Genomic DNA, 20,768 nt, shown 5'->3' with positions numbered 1-20,768 from the left:
ACAATTTTAAATTGAACCAGTGTAATTTTTTTTCTGTTGACCTACTATGTTTTCCTATGTTATATTTTTTTCTTTTGTCAAACATTTTTACATTCTGTATTGTTCAGATTGTCTATGATAGGGTTACATAGTGGAGTAACAACGATATACAACAATGGCAACACTTTGCTTTCTTTTGTTGAATATGCAATGTTGGCTGAATATATATAGAAGACAGAGATCAACTGAATAATATGCCATGGAACAACAAAAGAAAAGCAAACCCAGCCACTTTTCAAGTGGCCCTGTAGAGGGTCCTTAATATATATACACACACCGTCAGGAGGCTCTCTGAAGCGGTCGCTCCCTCACTGCTCCCTGCTCTACCCCACACGTGGTATCGTAGCACCTAGACTGCACTGCCATAGCAACAATTATTTCTAGATCCGAGCGCAGCGTATTTACTGTGGATTGTGCATTATTAGACTGTTGTGACGCGCGCTTTGCAATTTACTAGATCTGAGCGCACTAGATCTTGCTGAACAGACCGTCATTTAATTTATTTTGTGCCTTATCATATTGCTCTGACACTCGCTTTGCAATTTGTTGCCTGATTGTGCTGCCCAGTCGATCGCCTGCTACATTGTGCCCAATCTCATCCTGTTCCCTACCGTGGCTTGCAGCCATCTTGTTGCTTGTTTGTTTACTGTGCCTCCCAGACCGGCCCTCGACCCCGCTCCCGCCTCCCAGCTGCCCCGCCCTCCCACAGAGAGTGTAGGCTCCACCACGGCAGCTGTAGCGCTGTGACCGTCAGGAGGCTCTCTGAAGCGGTCGCTCCCTCACTGCTCCCTGCTCTACCCCACACGTGGTATCGTAGCGCCTAGACTGCACTGCCATAGCAACAATTATTTCTAGATCCGAGCGCAGCGTATTTACTGTGGATTGTGCATTATTAGACTGTTGTGATGCGCGCTTTGCAATTTACTAGATCTGAGCGCACTAGATCTTGCTGAACAGACCGTCATTTAATTTATTTTGTGCCTTATCATATTGCTCTGACACTCGCTTTGCAATTTGTTGCCTGATTGTGCTGCCCAGTCGATCGCCTGCTACATTGTGCCCAATCTCATCCTGTTCCCTACCGTGGCTTGCAGCCATCTTGTTGCTTGTTTGTTTACTGTGCCTCCCAGACCGGCCCTCGACCCCGCTCCCGCCTCCCAGCTGCCCCGCCCTCCCACAGAGAGTGTAGGCTCCACCACGGCAGCTGTAGCGCTGTGACCGTCAGGAGGCTCTCTGAAGCGGTCGCTCCCTCACTGCTCCCTGCTCTACCCCACACGTGGTATCGTAGCGCCTAGACTGCACTGCCATAGCAACAATTATTTCTAGATCCGAGCGCAGCGTATTTACTGTGGATTGTGCATTATTAGACTGTTGTGATGCGCGCTTTGCAATTTACTAGATCTGAGCGCACTAGATCTTGCTGAACAGACCGTCATTTAATTTATTTTGTGCCTTATCATATTGCTCTGACACTCGCTTTGCAATTTGTTGCCTGATTGTGCTGCCCAGTCGATCGCCTGCTACATCGTGCCCAATCTCATCCTGTTCCCTACCGTGGCTTGCAGCCATCTTGTTGCTTGTTTGTTTACTGTGCCTCCCAGACCGGCCCTCGACCCCGCTCCCGCCTCCCAGCTGCCCCGCCCTCGCCCCTCCCCTTTCACTATCCATTTATGACAGATGCCTTAACGCGCAGCGTTCACGCGCAGCGAGCGCGCCCCATTCGCGCCGAAGGTGCACCAAAGGTAAGCCCGTCTGCGCCCGTCCACGCCTGGACCGCGCCCAGCGCCCGTCCCCCTGCTCTATGCCGCTCCCAACCCCCCAGAGTAACTTATGATGCCGCTACTCTCCTCGCCCTCAACGCCGGACACACCCCACTTTGCTGCGAAGCTACCCCAGGACGTACCCACGGCCCATTCTCCTGCCTCTCTTGTAAGTTCAACTGCGTCAGGACCCTCACCAAACACACTTCCTCCACACACAGCTCCGAACCCAACGACTTGAAATGCATCCTACTGAACACCCGCTCGGTCCACAGACATGCAACCGAACTCTGGGACCTAATCGACACTGCGTCACCTGACATCGCCTTCCTTACTGAAACTTGGATGAATGCATCTTCTGCCCCCGACATCGCCATAGCCATACCGGACACTTACAAGATCATTCGAAAAGACCGCACCAATAAAAAAACTGGAGGAGGCATCGCCATCGTCCATAGAAACACCATAAAAATTACAACCAGCTCTGACGTCAATCTTGCAACCGCCGAACACCTCCACTTCCAGATCCACACCGACCCCAGGACCACACTTAGAGGAACCCTCATTTACAGGCCCCCAGGCACCCGATCTCAATTCAGCGACGACATCACTGACTTCGTCAGCCCGCACGCCCTCGCCTCCGAGGACTACATTCTTCTAGGAGACCTCAACTACCACCTTGACAACACTCTCGACAACAACACCACCACCCTTCTGGACAACCTGTCCAATCTCGGACTCAAACAACTTGTTGACACCCCCACTCACATAGCCGGACACACGCTCGACCCTATCTTCACCTCCAGCAAGCACATCTCCTTCGATCATACTACAGCCCTCCACTGGACGGATCATAGCTGTGTTCACTTCAGCTACAAAACAACCCTGACCCACAACCGTCCACAACCCATTCCCCGAAGAAAATGGAACAAAATCACCACCGAAAATCTCCTCACATCACTCAGCCAAAACACTCCCACCCTGGCAACGGACCCAGACCTAGCGGCCACCAACCTCAGGCAATGGATTACCCACAGTGCGGACGAATTAGCACCCCTGAAAAAACACCAGTCGAAATCATCCAGCAAAAAAGCTCCCTGGTTCAACGATGACCTTAAAAAATCCAAGAAGACATGCCGCACCCTGGAGAAGAATCGGAGAAAAGAACCAACCTCAGACAACATGGCCTCCCTCAAGACAGCCACCCGCAAACACCACCAACTGATCCGATCCGCCAAGAAATCAGCACTTAAGGACCGTCTCGACAACAATTCTCATAACAGCAAGGAACTCTTCAATATCGTCAAAGAATTCACCAACCCTCCCGCAGTATCCAACAACATCACTAACTCCCAAGACCTCTGCGAATCGCTATTCTCCTTCTTCTACAACAAAATTGCCGACATCCACAACAGCTTCAAGAATACTCCCAATGACCAACTCACCCCACCCCCTTCAGATCCCACCCCTCCAACTAACGAACCTCAACTCCTGGAACCCAATCACCATTGAAGACACCATTCGCCTCATGAACTCAATCCACTCTGGCTCACCTTCTGACCCCTGCCCCCACTACATCTTCAACAAAGCTGACTCCATCATCGCTCCCCAACTCCGCGATGTCATCAACTGCTCCTTCAACTCCGCCACCTTTCCAGAAATATGGAAACACGCCAAACTCAGTGCCCTTCTGAAAAAACCAACAGCAGACCCCTCAGATCTGAAAAACTACCGACCCATTTCCCTCCTCCCTTTCCCGGCCAAAGTCATCGAGAAAGCCGTCAATAGCCAACTAGCAGCCTTCCATGAATCCAACAACTCCCTGGATCCCTCACAGAACGGCTTTCGAGCCAAACACAGCACCGAAACCGCCCTCATTGCGGCGACCGACGACATCCAAGCACTCCTGGACAACGGTGAAACAGTGGCCCTCATTCTACTCGACCTCTCCGCCGCCTTCGACACTGTCTGTCACAACACCCTCTTACAACGCCTCAACAACATCGGCATACAAGGAAAAGCCTTGGACTGGATCATCTCATTCCTAGCCGGGAGAACACAGAGAGTCCGACTCCCCCCATTCTACTCAGAGCCCACCGAAGTCATCTGCGGCGTACCTCAAGGCTCCTCACTCAGTCCCACCCTCTTCAACGTCTACATGAGTCCCCTCGCCTCCATCGCACGTCAACACAACCTCAACATCATCTCCTACGCCGACGACACCCAGCTAATCCTTTCCCTCACCAAAGACCCCAACACCGCCAAAAACAACCTTCACGAAGGCATGAAAGAAGTAGCCGAATGGATGAAACAGAGCCGCTTAAAACTCAACTCAGACAAGACGGAGGTGCTCATCCTAGGATCCTCCCCCTCAGCTTGGGACGACTCCTGGTGGCCTTCCGCTTTGGGGTCTGCGCCCACACCCACAGACCATGCACGTAACCTTGGCTTCATTCTAGACTCCTCCCTCTCAATGTCCAGACAAGTCAACGCCGTATCGTCCTCCTGCTTCAACGTCCTTCGCATCCTCAAAAAGATCTTCCGCTGGATCCCCCTCGAAACAAGAAAGACTGACACCCATGCTCTGGTCACGAGTCGACTGGACTATGGCAACATACTCTACGCCGGAATTACAACAAAATTGCAGAAAAAGCTCCAGCGCATCCAAAACGCATCAGCGAGACTCATATTAGACATCCCGCGCCAAGAGCACATCACTGGTCACTTGAAAAACCTCCACTGGCTTCCCGTCAACAAAAGAATTACTTTCCGCCTTCTTACCCACGCACACAAGGCCCTTTATAATCTAGGACCCGAATGCCTCAACACCCGACTGTCCTTCTACTATCCCACCCGCCAACTAAGATCATTTAATCAAGCCCTCGCCGCAGTCCCGCACATCCGAAATACCACCAGGGGTGGCAGATCCTTCTCCTTCCTGGCTGCCAAGACCTAGAACTCACTCCCCACCCACCTCCGCCTTACTCAGAATCACATCTCCTTCAGAAAAGAACTGAAAACATGGCTATTCGATAAAAAGTAAACCCCTCCCTCCAGCGCCTTGAGACCCTCTGGGTGAGTAGTGCGCTCTACAAATGCATGAACTTGAACTTGAACTTGAACCCTGGTAGCCCAGTGTTCACAGCCTAATAGAAAATCACAACATAGTTGTTATATTTTTTTACTTTTATTTTAATTCGTTTTTATCTTTTTCTTAGGTATAAATTTTAAAACATGTACATATAGTTTCTTCAAAATAATTGGATATAAATTATTTCATATAAAGCTGTATTTCTTATTCTGAGTCTTGCTTCACTACAGTAAGGCCCAACTCATAGCCCACACATTCCTCGTAAACTCTCAGTCACATTCCATTCATTTATCATCATTCATACTTCTCTTGCATGCATATAAATACAATAACATCAGAGTACATAAACAGCCCGAAAAGAAGACAGGGTGGAGATTGCTTCTTTCAATGGATAGGGGGAGATCAGATGGCAAATGATGATCCTAGATGATGGAAGGAGGATCGCTGTCTCCAATGCTTGTAACGCCTACACGCGTTTCGGTGAGAAGGCCAGGTCAGGCCACACCTTCGTCAGGACGAAGAGGTACCGTGGGGTGAGGGACAACACTATAATACAAAAAACATACAAGTTTCGAGCAACATTCAGTTATCTTACTTGTTGGGCAGTATGTCCTAACTTAAGTTAATTCTATATGGTACCATTTTTTATATATATAGAATGTCGAACACAGGTGGTCCCCTAGGGTGCTTCATCATGAATTAATCAAAGGAATTTACTCAGGGTTACAAAAAACCTCATGGAAGAGTACAGGGAATTAGGGATTTCATCATTCACATCACAGCAATTCTCAAGCTTTCATTCGTTTCCATCTCACTCCCACAGGTTTAGGACAAGTGGCAAAATCTCGTCCGAGAACATTCTTCTTGGATTTCTTAGTTGGGGGGTGCCTCATCAGGTGGGGCACCAGGGTTTAACTGGGCTCTAGGTCAACCACAATTGGGAGGGTCTCTGGAGTAACTAATATGGTCTTCCCTCACCAGAATAGTGAGAGTAGCTACTTAATGCCTATGGTTACACTATACGTTTACCTATAGATGGACGTTTTCCTCTGGGCCTATCCTCAGGGGAGCACAGGTATACTCTGAATAGGGCAGGCTGGGCTGGCCCAGCTTCAAAGCTTCATCGAGGCTTTCTGGTAGAAATGAGGAAAAGATAAGTTAATAAAAGCATCATATTATATGGGTTCCATACGTTTACATTCTACAACTTCTCCATTCCTGAAGTGCAGTACCTTTAAGTATAGAGCTTTCGATCTGTGAATCTGTAGCTTTATCAGGATCCTTTGTCACTGGCTGAAGAAGGGGTTTCAAAGATCATATGTCCGGCCGTCGCGGGTTCTGTAATAGAACCACATTCTATGTTAATTTGTCGGTATAGTGGGCAACTCTATCCTTCCCCACCTCTAAACCACCAGGTAAATTCAAGGTCCTGGGGCCCATCGCCCGATAAAATCTCTAAATGTGAACGGCGAACGAGGGTTACCTGTTTGAAATGCACTACTGAGAAGGGCTGTCTGGGGTGAAAGGGCCGTTAGTCCAATATTTCTTCTTCTCTTTTTATCTTTTTTTCCCGGTAGGAGGGGTAATGTGATCTACGAGAAAGATAGCAAATGCAGGCTTAGCGTTACAGGGCAGAGTGCGTCAAATTTAGGACGGTTGACATACTAAAAAGCCATTTCGCAAATTCATCGTCTCCTTAACTACGGATTGCAGGCACCAAGGTTCTATTTAATCCTGCACCGAAGCCATAAATTACCTGTATGCGTTGTACAGCCTGGGGTTCTTTTCCGAAATAGAAGGGAAGCCGATGGTCCAGGGTTCCTCTTCTCTATTTCACCCCCCCGCACAAAGCCGTGGGGATGTAATCTAGGGGAGAGATAAAGGCAGGCTTAGTGCTCCTCGGCTATATATGTCAGAGTCTGTGTGGATGACGTATTGAATAGCCATAGTCGGGAGGCAAGATCTCCTTAACGCGGGGTGGCGAGCACCATCGTCAAACTTACCAATTAAATTTCAGTTGGGAATTCAAATGGTCGCCATGCCATGTAGGGATCCGTAAAAGGACGTTAGGAGAAACAAACACTTCTCTCCTTGCTTTTAAAGGGAAAAAACGCCAAGGTTTTTCATTGCTAAACCCATGTCAGCTGGGGTTTCATCAACATGGGTAAAGGACTAGTGTATCTCGCTCTATTCGGAACACGCAGGATCCAGGACAGCGAGAACAGACTACCCATCTTAGATTCAGAGTCGGTTCCATGCTAAACACTAATAACGGACTCTACCAGGGTCGTTTCAGGGCAGGCAGTAGCCATGGTAACGTCAAGCGGTCTAAGGGAGGTGCATTAGTTATCTCTGCAAACAAGGCATTAGAACATGGAAGATGGACTATCCTCTCAAGTAGAGGTTAGAATCAGCGTGCCATCTCTGCACGTCCGGGGTGCACGGCATGTTTAGTATGGATATAGTATCAATGGAGACATTAAGGAATTTATGAAGGTGGACAAAGTGAGAGATAATATGCCATGGAATGTGGACAGTACACATAGAAAAGGCCTTCCAACTGCCTGCAACAGGTTCAATTGTCAGAATGATCTAGATGATCATAATGTAAGATGTAATGATCAAAGTGAATGACATTAGATACACAGTGATTCCAATTAAAATGAACCAGGCATATCTATTGGTAGTGCTGGATTAACAGTAACATCATGGAAGAAGTGATTGATTGTATGTGGCAAACAGAAGAAGAGCTGGGATATTAACACCATGTGTGGTATTGAATTTAGGATGCTAACACACAGTATGCGATAGACAGACAGATGGAAACAGTGCAATTTGTTATGAAACTGTAATGTAATAGATGGAAGATGGACATGACAGAAAGCAGAGGAAATTCTTTGGAGATCATGGACCCAAATAAATATATTTGCAACAGACATTGAGTTAAAGAAATGTACTTATCCAACAGAAAGACATATATGGCTGTGTTCAGACAGGGGTCAGAATATATTATTACCATGTTAAGAAGGTTTTGAGTCAATGTCAGGAAAACTAGAATAAAAACAATACCAATTAGAACTTCCAACTTTGGAAAATCAGAGAATCCAGCAATTAGGAATTCATCAGGTGAGGTTAGAGTTGATTATTTAATTTGTGCAGCCAGGTAGACTGCCTTACAATTAAGGGAAAACATGAATTCAAGAGAACGGTGAATGTATTTGCTGTTAAGACGGTTTCAGATGAGTATTTGCTTGTTGGAATCATGACTCCTACTCTAAATTCTGTAAAAATCAATGTCAAATTGTGGAGATCATTATTTTCAATCTTGTGGAAGATAGTTCTCTTAGAGTATTCAAATTAAATTCAGGAGGCGCTTAATGAAGAGAAGAGAATACTTCATAATGTTGTTTCCAACACATTAATATTAAAGTCTTTTATTTTTTATTTTTTTTTATTTGAGACTTTACAGCAACATTGTGATAATCAAAAACAGATAATCATCAAATTTCATATATAAAAAAAAAAAAGAAAACAGAACAAACTTAATTAGTACAGCGGAGTCCGCAAAGAAAGAAAAACAAGAGAAAACAAACAAACAAAGAGATACAACAAGAGAAAACATTTAAACAAAAAAAACAATGAGCAGCATTACAGTTTTATCCATTCTTCAATCGAAGACCAAATCTTTGACGCCATCCTCCGCCTCTGTAAATACTGAAAATTCCAAATTATAAATAGCTAACAACCTAGCTCTCCAATTCATAAATGTAGGTTCATCAGGAGAAAGCCATTGTGAGGTTATACAATGCTAAATCATACACATTGCAATAAAAAAATGCGAAGACGTACTTCGAATTTAAGTTTGCCCGGGATCTTTCAAAACCCATTATCACCATCTCTGAGCTCAAATTACATGATATATTGAGCACAGAGTTAAGAAACCGCTCCACATCGGATAAAAAGTCAGACAGACAAGGGCAAGAGTAAAACATATGAATAGCATTGGCTGCGTACAGCCCGCAGCTCGCACACTGAGCACCCTTGTAACCACCCCATTTCGCTATTCTAGTAAAGGTCAAACTCTGCCATGTAACTTTGGGTCCGAAGGCTACCGGAGACCAAAACCTCAATAGCTAATTCCATTACTATCCTTAAATCAACCCCAGTCTTCCCAAATTTCCCTTCCCACTTAAGGTTTGGCACCTCTAAATCATCCGGGAGCCTTGCCACTAAGTGCTGATATACAATCCCTATTCTGGCTTTCTTCTGGATCAGATCTAATATAACTAGTTTATTTAACATTGTGGGCATCTCACTAAGCGTTTTTGGATAAAACTTCTAACCTGAAGATATTTTAAAAAATCGTGAATGTTCAAATGAAACTTATCCCACAAAGACTCAAAAGAAAATATTTGCCCACCCACTCTAAGTCCCCTATAGAATGTAAACCAACTTCCTGCCATCTAAACATTGTCTGATCCTGAAAGATAAAGGTTAGGAGTCAAGCAGCTTTGAATCGAGTGTGTATATTAACATCAGGAATAGATATTATCCGCCGAATTTTCTGCCATATTAAAAACATAGCCATAATCACCTTGAATCTGGTTCTCTTGAACTAGCTCGGCTCCAGCACCTCCAGCAAAATGCCCTTAGTCGCCGTGCCCAACCCGATCTCAAAATTAGTAGGTCTGTTACATAGTGGCACATCCACCCTATCCCCAAACAGTGGCACTCCCAAAGATTGCACCATCGTAGACCAATAGTATACCATAAGGTTGGGTACCAACCAACCACCTCAATCCCGATGAAGACGCATCCACTTAGAAGATCTGCGCAGACGGCGATACCCCCAAAGGAACCTATGGCAGATCCTATCCGCCTTTGCAAAGCTGCTTTGTGACATATTCATTGGAATCATCCTAAAATTATATAAAAACTTCAGAAGCACCAACATTTTGAGGGCACTACAACGGCCATAAAGATAAAGATGTAGGTGATGTATCTGCTCTAGCTTAGTATTAACTGCATCGAATACCGGAAGAATATTCGAATCCAGAATAGTTTTGACCACTGCAGAGATCTTAACTCCCAGATACGTTGCTTGCCTGACGACTGGGGCATCAGAATGTGTCATATTGGATGTTTGAATGACTTTAGTTTTTGCCACATTTAACTTATATCCTGATACTGAGACAAAATGTTTGGCTAAGGCCTCGAGTGCACGGAATGCAGAGGAAACGTCAGATGTTAGCACGACGATATCATCCACATAGGCCAGGGCCCGTTGACCCTTATCGGTACAATACTCGCATGCCCCTCGATTTTACTCAAAAATGGGTCAATGTAAAGTGCAAAAAGAAAGGGTGAGCAAGGACACCCTTGCCTGGTGCCCCTACTAATTTTGAAATACCCAGTCTCCTGACCTGAAATGCGAAGTGCTGCTTCTGGAAATATATACAATGCCTGGATCGACTGGATGTATTCAGTACTAAAACCCTTCCACCGGAGCACGGCCCACAAGAACCCCAGGATACCCTGTCAAACGCCTTCTCGGCGTCCAACAGGATCACCCCAAGGGGAGAGGAAGTGACCTGGGCCCAATCCAGTAAAGCAATAACACGCCAAACATGGTCCGCTGTGTCCCTGCCCGGGATAAACCCATGTTGGCGGAGGGAAAACAATGGAGACATCACCTCCGTCAGCCTAGTTGCCAGGATTTTAGAAAATATTTTGGAATCGCTATTATTAAGGGAAATTGGTCGAAAAGATGATGAGTTCAGATCAGGTTTACCCTTCTTTTTAAACAAAACAATTGTAGCCTGGCGCCACGAATTGGGAACTGTACCTCTCTGTGCAGCCCTAAGAAGGGTTAAGGAATACTGTCTGATCACCCCTAAAAATATCTTATAAAATTCCAATGGCACGGCATCCGGCCCAGTAGCCTTCCCATTAGCTAAGGTTTTAACAGCTAGCTCAACCTCCTCCCACGTAATAGGGGCCGAAAGTAAAGCATTCTGCTTGCATGAAACCTTAGAGGTATCAAGGCCCAATAGAAGGACCTCACTCTCACTCTCCAACTCCTGGAGTCCTTCAGTATATAGCATGGTATAATACCTTTGAAACACATCATTCACTCCCTCCTGTGTATCTTGCAGCATCCCATTTTCATCCTGGATTTTAGTAATACAACTCTGTACAGTTCTCTGTTGGAGCCTCTTCGCAAGTACCTTTCCCGAATTCTCCCCGAATTCGAACATCATTGTACGATATTGGATGTACTTAATGGCAAGATCATGCCCAAAAGACTCCAAGAGTTTACCCTTTAATATCGCAACGGACTTCTGTGATTCCTCTATATTTCCGCCATCCTTGATTTTAGAGATTAGCTCTAACTCTGCAAGCCTAAGTTGCTCGATGTTATGTTATGATAGGAAGGATTTATAAAGCGCACGGTCACCAAAGGTTTCATGGCGCTAATTGAATGAGTGTTGAGGGCACCATCCAGAGATTAATAGGGTTGCACGAAAAGCCATGTCTTCAAGGCTTTTCTGAAGCCCAGCAAGTTGTTGCAGTTCCTGACTGGGAGTGGGAATGAGTTCCACAGCCTTGGTGCTAAATAGGAAAACCTACGACCACCCTGCCTCTTTAGTCTATGGTGGGGGTGGTAAGAAGATGCAGGTGTGCAGATCGGCGGTTATGGGTGGGGGCATGTTTGGTGATCCGACTGTTAAGAAGTTTGTGGCTCGTACCATGCAGGGTTTTGTAGACTATGCAGCCTGTCTTAAAAGTGGCACGATGTACTATAGGCAGCCAGTGTAGTTTGACCAGTAAAGGCCTGGTCAATTGCCATTTCAGCTGTTTATAGATCAGTCTTGCCGCCTGATTCTGTACCATTTGGAGGCGGTTAAGCAGGACCTGAGGGAGGCCAGTGTACAGAGAATTAGAAAAGTCTAGGCGTGACAGAACAAGGGCAATGATCACTTGAACCAGAGCTGAGTAGGATAACAAGTGTGAGAATTTCCAAATTTTTCGCAGCTGGAAGAAGCTGGTCGAGACCAAGCTGCCCACCTGTCCTCTCAGAGTAAGATCGGAATCAATAGTTACCCCAAGGCTCTTCACAGATAGTGAGGGGACTGGGCGTGAGCCTAATTCAGCCGGCCAGAAATGAGATTCCCAGTGTGCGGAGCTCTTTCCAGGTAGCACCAGCTCTGTCTTGCCAGGGTTAAGTTTCAACTGATTCACCCCCATACAATGCTGGATGTGACGCATTGTGGATTGAAATTCAGCAGCAGCACTAGCAGACTTCAGCGAGAACACAAGCTGCAGATTGTCAGTATAATTGAAGACAGTGTTTCCCCTGGCTTTGAAAGAGTGAATCAGAGGCCTGATGTAAAGGTTGAACAGAAGTGGGGAGAGGGAGGAGCCCTTTGGTACCACACAAGACATAGATTGATTCGGAGCAGTATAACTCCCAAGGCGTACTGCCTGAGTTCTTTCCGTAAGAAAGGACTTTATCCACTGGAAGGCGGCACCCCGAATACCAGGTTGTTCGACACGGTTCAACAAGATGGTGTGGTTGACCGTGTCGAACGCTGCCGATAGGTCCAGGAGCACAAGTGCTTGAGGAATTCCTAAGTCAGCGTTAGCCCTCAGGGTGTCCATCCCGTCCAGGATGACTTACTCAGTGGAGTGCCCCGGCATCCGAAAGCCAGCTTGGTTCGGCTCCAAGTAGTCTGCATCTTCAATAAATTTAGAGAGGCACTTTGCCACGTGGGCCTCCAGGATTTTTGCAAAAGATGGGAGAAGGGATATAGGGTGATAATTAGAAAGGTTGGAGGGGTCTGCTCCAGGTTTCTTAAGGAGCGGGACTAATGTGGCGTTCTTGAAGGTTTTAGGTACTTCTCCCTTCCTTAAAGATTCATAAAGGAGAGGGAAAATACTATGGGGTAAAGCTGCAAAGGTAACCTTTAGGACCGAAGAGGGGCAGCAATCCTTAGGAGATCCTGATTTCACTTGCGACATTAATTCAAGTAAGGATTCGGGACAGAACGCTTTAAAATGATTAATAGTCAAGGGGTTGTTAGGATTGTTGTCCTGGGGTTTAACCAAAGAAGTGGTAGAAATACTAGCCCTGATTGTTTCAATTCTTTCCACGAAAAAATTGTTCAGCTGATTACATTGCTTTTGAGTAGGAGCCTGACAGGGTGAAATTCTATCATTGCTGCAGAGCTCATTCACGATCCTAAACATTTCTTTGGATTTATTAGAAGCAGCGAGATCCGACCCTTCACCAACGCTTGACCTGCCGTCCAACGAAAGGAAGAAAAGCTCTTGGTCTCTTCATGGACTGCAGCCTTTAGGGCGTCCCAAACAATATGATCAGAAGCAGTTCACCTATTAATATCTAGAAATTCTACAAGCCATTTTTTCAAATGAATTTGATAATCCTCCTCCACAAAAGCTTCCTCTCAAAAGACCACCCTCTAGGGGCTCTGCCTAGGCGATGCCATGAACATTCTACAATCAATGGATTATGATCCGATAGGTTCTTAGGAGGGGCAGAGATGGAGGATATTTCAGCCGCCTGCTCCGAGACAAAAAAATAGTCAAGCCAGACCATTTTATTGTGGGGATCGGAGTATTATGTATACCCATCATCCTATTTATTATGCCGATACCACAAATCCAACACTCCATGTTCTTGCACTAAGGTCCAAAGGGCCTTGATCACTCTAGGTTTCCTACCACAATAGTTATGGTACCCCGCCAAATTAAAATTACTAAGCAAATTAATGTTCATATCCCCGCAGACAAACAATGGATAGCACCAGGTAGCTAATTCTACATTCAAGTGTTTAAAAATTTCAGGTCATCTATATTTGTCCCATAGATAGTACATATAGTGAATGGCTATTTTCAACTAATATTTCTGCAATAATCCATCTGCCCATTCTATCCTCTCGTACCTTTGTGCAGACCCCAACTCCCTGCTTCAGTAAGATTGCCACACCTCTAATCGTCGAGGTCTGTCTATAACAGCCTATCAGATCCTACCCGGGCAGCTTCAAACACTCCCGCTTTCCCCACGGTATATGTGTCTCCTGTATGCATAGTACATCTAATTGCATAGTATGTACAATTTTAGAGGATAGTGCCCTCTTTTTTGCGTCATTGAGCCCAAAGATATTACATGTGCTTAAAACAAGTTTACCCTGCCCCATTGAGACTACTAAGCACTTTTAATCTCTGCTGTACCTCTTCAATATTTTTAAACATGGGAGTTAATAAATACCAAAATTGATCAAATTTTAATGCCACAACTGCTGCAAATATCTAAAACCAACATATACATATACGTGAACCCTCCCCTTCCCCTCCAACAATCTCCTCCATTCCTTCAAGGAACCCAACACCCCTCCCCCACCCAACCCTTCCAGCACCCTTAAGTGGCAACAAGACCTGGGTCCTTGTGATGGAATAAGGTGGGTGTTCACTGTCACCCGGATCACCTCACCCCCCTCATGACTAACAATTAGAGGCCAAAGATGATTACCCTTCAAAAACATCCCGCAAAAGAGAGAGAAAAAAAAAAGAAAATACAGTGTGCAATCAAACTTTGGCCCTACTCTAGCCATCGGCCCCTCCCAAGGCTAATATCAAGAAGACAAGAAAAAATACAATATAAAAGAAAAACTCTAAGAGAAGCTACCCCCTCCTTAACTATATTGTACCCAAATACTCCTTGACCTGGATCTCAGAAGAGAAAAATCTAATCTGCCCCTGATAGATGATTTTCAATTTGGAGGGAATGAGCAAAAAAGCCTGAAAAGGAGCTATCAGCTGGCGGAGCTGCCACCTCCGTTCCACTGCGGCTGGGCAAAAATCCAGATGGACAAAGAATTCACAGTCCTTGCCCCGTCTCTTTCTCTCCGGTCTTGCCAGGTCATAAATCCTCTCCCTCGCCAAAAAGTTATTGAGGCATATCAAAATAGCCGGAGGTTTGTCCCCTGAAGCTCCAGCATTTTGCCTCTGCCTAAAGGGGAATCAGTGCGCTAGCAGCACCTCGAGCTGCCAATCCCACTGATTTACCTCAGGGAATGCCTAAGTGAAAAGTTCAATAAAAAATTGCCTCACATCACCTCCTTCATGACCTTCCGGAACCCCTAAGATCCTAAGAATGTTCCTTCTGGCCCTATTTTCTAAGTCAGTTAGGTTCCACATAATGTCTTCTTTTTGTGCATCAATCCTGTCTGTAGCCCCTTTCTATAATACTAAGGTGTCCTCCAGAGTGGAAATTCTCTCCTCGGCCTCTCCAATTCTTCCTCCAATATCCGTGCAGGTTTTGGGTACTCTGCGAATGGAGTTTTGAACTCTTCGACACATCCCCTGTGTACGAACGCTCTCCTGCTGTGACTCCTCGCGATGCGCCATTATAGTCTGATAAATCACAGTGAGAGTAATCTCTGCAGGTGGCAAATCAGGCTAGCTATGAGAACTGATGGAGACCCCGGGTGCACTGCTCCCACCTGGGCCTTGCTCCCCAGAAAAGGAGTTATCACTAGTTAATAGACCAAGACCATCCAACCGTTCTCTTTAAGCCATTAGCCTTATGAACTGTGCGAGGACCACGAGGCGATAGCTCCTCACGAAGGACTTCATTTAACCGCCAATCTCCAATATCACTGCCATCATCAGTCCATTGTGCAGCTTGATCGTCCTCTTCATCCATTGATGACCCAGTGTGTTCCGATGAGGAAAAAAAATGTATCCTCTTCATGGTCCTTAGGAGATTCGCTGCCGTCAACAGAGCGAATAGCATTAGGCTCGCAATTATTTCCAACTGGAGGAATGTTTACAGAATTCCCAGCTTTTTCTATCGAATGAACTGCATCTCCCATAATCCCTTTCAACCGGAAGTTCAACACGAGTTCCGCGCCATTGCCCTGCCATAGGGGAAGACCTTGACCGGCCAGAGACACCAATACCGGCCCAATTCTACAGAAGGTGCGCCGTTCACTTGAGTGAGACTCGGCACAACTGGCACAACTCCCGCCGTTTGCACATTTTCCAGATGCACTTCCCTACTCACTCCATTATCAGCAGCTATTTTAGTTATAGCTGAAGACTTTTTGAAAAGAGCAGGCACTGTCTGATTATTCTTACCGCTACCTCCAGAGGCCTCCAGAGTCCGACTGCCGTCCAGTCCACCCTCAGCTAACACTTCACCTCCCCTCCCCACCTGGCAGGCTCTCACCGGGGCTGATGACTCTCCTGCTGTAGAGGCAGACCGAGCCCTTGCCGCCACCGCTTTGGCGGAAATATTCGGGGCCATGTTGCTGAACACACACCTCCAAGCTCCACAAGAGCCCCGTATGCTAGCCGTGCACCATAGGGCTGCCAGTAGATGCAGGACCGGAGGACGCCAGGCGCTATAGACGCCAAGGGCTCAGCAATCGGTAGGTGAATAGGGAATTTTAACATGATATTCAATTCTGAATTTTCTTCAGTTACTTGATTGGAAGTATCCCGCAACAATATCACCTAGAGAGGGTGATTCATCCAGATGAGGGACCCCAGCTTAGTCGGCCGAGCACCCGGCCGCCATCTTGCCCGCCTTAAAATTAACGTCTTCATGTCTTATAAGAAGTAGCTGAGAGAAACGGAAACATTTTCAAGGCATAAAAGAAAGCAGTAGCATAAGAAACATAGACCCTAATATAAAAACACATATTTTTGTTTATTATTTATTTATATTTATTATTGCTTAGTTAATAACAACTAGCCCAAAATCATTAATACACATGTATAAATAAAAAAAAGTGTAATTCTTTTTTCTTGAGAAATTATATTAAAGACATTTTTACCACTCTCTCAAATCACTGGAAACAATTTCAAATACAAAAAGCACAACATCTATATTTTTCCTTTGACCTAACACATTTTCCTAGAGTCTATTCTTTTTTTTTCTTTCGTAGAGCATTTATATTTATGTTTTTCAGACAGTATATGAAGGAGTAACATAGTGGTGAAACAATGATATACAACAATGCTTTCTTTTATTGAATGTGCAGATGTTGTCAAAATACAGGCAGAAGACACCGATCCAATTAATAAAATGACCAGTGTAACTTGGAGGAGACATGTAGAAAAGGACACAACAGACTTAATTTTCAGAATGACTGAGACAATCTTGATGTAAGGTGAATTGATTAAAATAAATGATGTTACAAACTCAACAGCACCAATTATGTAGGTTAGTGCCTCTATATTGCTAGTGCTGATGGAAGAAAGCTTAACTATTGCATTAACATCATAGAAGAAGTGATTGATTGTATGTGGCCCACAGAAGGAGAAGTGGGAAATTTAACACCTCATGTAGTGTTGGATCCATGAGGCTACTACCCAGCAAATGATAGACAGACGGATGCAAACAGTCTCATTCAAGATGATTATATCATATGTGGGATGGAAAATGGCACCATAGCAAACATAAGCCATGACAGACAGCAGAAAACCTTTTCAGGAGTTTATGGACCCCAAAAAATATTTTTGCAGCAGTCATTGAGTTAGAGAAATGTACCTGCCTTGCAGAATGGATTGGGATACAAATTTTGGAATACAACTGAAGTGCAACTATTGTCAACAATGGACATGTGTGTAAGAATGACTTACATGGAGGTGTGCAAATAGGAGTTAGAATATATTGTTATCATAATAAGAAGGTTTCCATTTAATGTTAGCACGTAAACCAGTAAAGAAAGAACGCAAATTGGAACTTATATCTTTGGAAAATCAGAAAATCCAGCAATTCGGAATTAGTGAAGTTTCATTTGATGGTTCCATTTATCCAGGCATGTAGCTTAAAATGAAGAAAAAACAAAAATGAATACCATAGAACTGGGAATGTTTTTGCTGGCAACTGGTTCACAGATGGGTATTTGCTTGTCGGAAACATGACTCTTGCGCTATAACCTCTAAAAATCATTGGAAAATTATGGGGGTCATTATATTTTTGCTGTTGCGGAAGAGAGTTTTCATTAATTTCAGGCTGCGCAGATGGGCTGATTACGCTGTTGCTAGGAAGGCCTCCAAATCGGATTCGATATTGCAGAAACCAATCCGGAGCCCATGTTATTGACCAAATTGTGCCCGAACGATCAAGTACAATGCGAATATTTCATCCGTGTCGACCGAATCGTTTCGGAACCCGATCCAGTTAGTTCGACTTGTTCGTAGCCAAATCGTGCCGCGCAATGGAGCCCGCTACCGAACGAGTGAGTAGGATGCACAATTCGGACAGATGTATTGACTCGGTTTTCCAGAGACAAAACTGCTGTGGAAATCAGACTTTGGGAGGCTATAGCAGGCCCCACTTTACCCAGGGCCCTCCAAATCGGTCCTGTGAGAGTACCCATGGGTCCCACTTTTCCATGCATGCACAGTGTGGGGTGCAGGCTTTTCCCCACCCACCCCTTCTTGCTTTGGGAGCCTATGTAACTCATTTGGTATTCAGGCTCCCATTGACTTCAATGGCAGTCCTAGCGAACGGAGTTATTATTATTATTTAGCATTTGTAGAGCGCCTGGATACCCTTAGGCATCCCCGCGGATTTGACTACAAGTAAGGACCAAGCCTACGAACACCTCATTGAGGAAGGTTCTGTAAAAGCCACGTTTTCAACAGTTTCCAGAAGGATAGATGGTTGACAGTTGCACGCAGTTGATCCGGGAGGCTCTTTTTATTGCTCACTGCACCATTAGAATTCAAGCAAGCCGGGCCAAACACCGCTGCAATGCCAGAAACCGGTCCCCGGAAGCTTGTTTCCTTTCCAGTAAAGAATTGGCTTGGTAGTTTGGTCTGCCCTGTTCCCATGATGCACTGGGCCAGGGACAGACTAATTTGCATGTAGCCAGGTTCTGAACTGGGATGGTGCAGTGAGCTAAAAAACGATGATGGATCAAGCCCTGATCTTTTGACTGGGTATGAGTGTTCTGTTTAACTCAGATGCACTGTCCATCACCACCCCCTTTCTGAATCGTTTTGGCCACTATAGGAGTGGCAGGGTATGCTCAGATGTGAGTCCCTTGCTCACTGCACCATTAGGATTCAAGCAAGCCGGGCCGAAGACGGCTGCAATGCCAGAAACCGGTCCCCGGAAGCTTGTTTTCTTTCCAGTAAAAAATTGGCTTGATAGTTTGGTTTGCCCTGTTCCCATGATGCACTGGGCCAGTGACAGACTAATTTGCATGTAGCCAGGTTCTGAACTGGGATGGTGCAGTGAGCTAAAAAACGGTGATGGATCAAGCCCTGATCTTTTGACTAGGTATGAGTGTTCTGTTTAACTCAGATGCTCTGTCCATCACCACCCCCTTTCTGAATCATTTTGGCCACTATAGGAGTGGCAGGGTATGCTCAGATGTGAGTCCCTTGCTCACTGCACCATTAGGATTCAAGCAAGCCTGGCCGAAGACAGCTGCAATGCCAGAAACCGGTCCCTGGAAGCTTGTTTTCTTTCCAGTAAAAAAATTGGCTTGGTAGTTTGGTCTGCCCTGTTCCCATGATGCACTGGGCCACTGACAGACTATTTGCATGTAGCCAGGTTCTGAACTGGGATGGTGCAGTAAACTAAAAAACGGTGATGGATCAAGCCCTGTTCTTTTGACTGGGTATGAGTGCTCTGTTTAACTCAGATGCTCTGTCCATCACCACCCCCTTTCTGAATCATTTTGGCCACTATAGGAGTGGAAGGGTATGCTCAGATGTGAGTCCCTTGCTCACTGCACCATTAGGATTCAAGCAAGCCGGGCCGAAGACGGCTGCAATGCCAGAAACCGGTCCCCGGAAGCTTGTTTCCTTTCCAGTAAAGAATTGGCTTGGTAGTTTGGTCTGCCCTGTTCCCATGATGCACTGGGCCAGGGACAGACTAATTTGCATGTAGCCAGGTTCTGAACTGGGATGGTGCAGTGAGCTAAAAAACGGTGATGGATCAAGCGCTGATCTTTTGACTGGGTATGAGTGTTTTGTTTAACTCAGATGCTCTGCCCATCACCACCCCCTTTCTGAATCGTTTTGGCCACTATAGGAGTGGCAGGGTATGCTCAGATGTGAGTCCCTTGCTCACTGCACCATTAGGATTCAAGCAAGCCGGGCCGAAGACGGCTGCAATGCCAGAAACCGGTCCCCGGAAGCTTGTTTCCTTTCCAATAAAGAATTGGCTTGGTAGTTTGGTCTGCCCTGTTCCCATGATGCACTGGGCCAGGGACAGACTAATTTGCATGTAGCCAGGTTCTGAACTGGGATGGTGCGGTGAGCTAAAAAACGGTGATGGATCAAGCCCTGATCTTTTGACTGGGTATGAGTGTTCTGTTTAACTCAGATGCTCTGTCCATCACCACCCCCTTTCTGAATCGTTTTGGCCACTATAGGAGTGGCAGGGTATGCTCAGATGTGAGTCCCTTGCTCACTGCACCATTAGGATTCAAGCAAGCCGGGCCGAAGACAGCTGCAATGCCAGAAACCGGTCCCCGGAAGCTTGTTTCCTTTCCAGTAAAGAATTGGCTTGGTAGTTTGGTCTGCCCTGTTCCCATGATGCACTGGGCCAGGGACAGACTAATTTGCATGTATCCAGGTTCTGAACTGGGATGGTGCAGTGAGCTAAAAAACGATGATGGATCAAGCCCTGATCTTTTGACTGGGTATGAGTGTTCTGTTTAACTCAGATGCTCTGTCCATCACCACCCCCTTTCTGAATCGTTTTGGCCACTATAGGAGTGTCAGGGTATGCTCAGATGCGAGTCCCTTGCTCACTGCACCATTAGGATTCAAGCAAGCCGGGCCGACGGCTGCAATGCCAGAAACCGGTCCCTGGAAGCTTGTTT

The sequence above is a fragment of the Lissotriton helveticus genome, chromosome 7, assembly GCF_964261635.1.
Source record: "Lissotriton helveticus chromosome 7, aLisHel1.1, whole genome shotgun sequence".
NCBI classification, from domain to species: Eukaryota; Metazoa; Chordata; class Amphibia; order Caudata; family Salamandridae; genus Lissotriton; species Lissotriton helveticus.
This window is presented reverse-complemented; position numbering follows the sequence as displayed.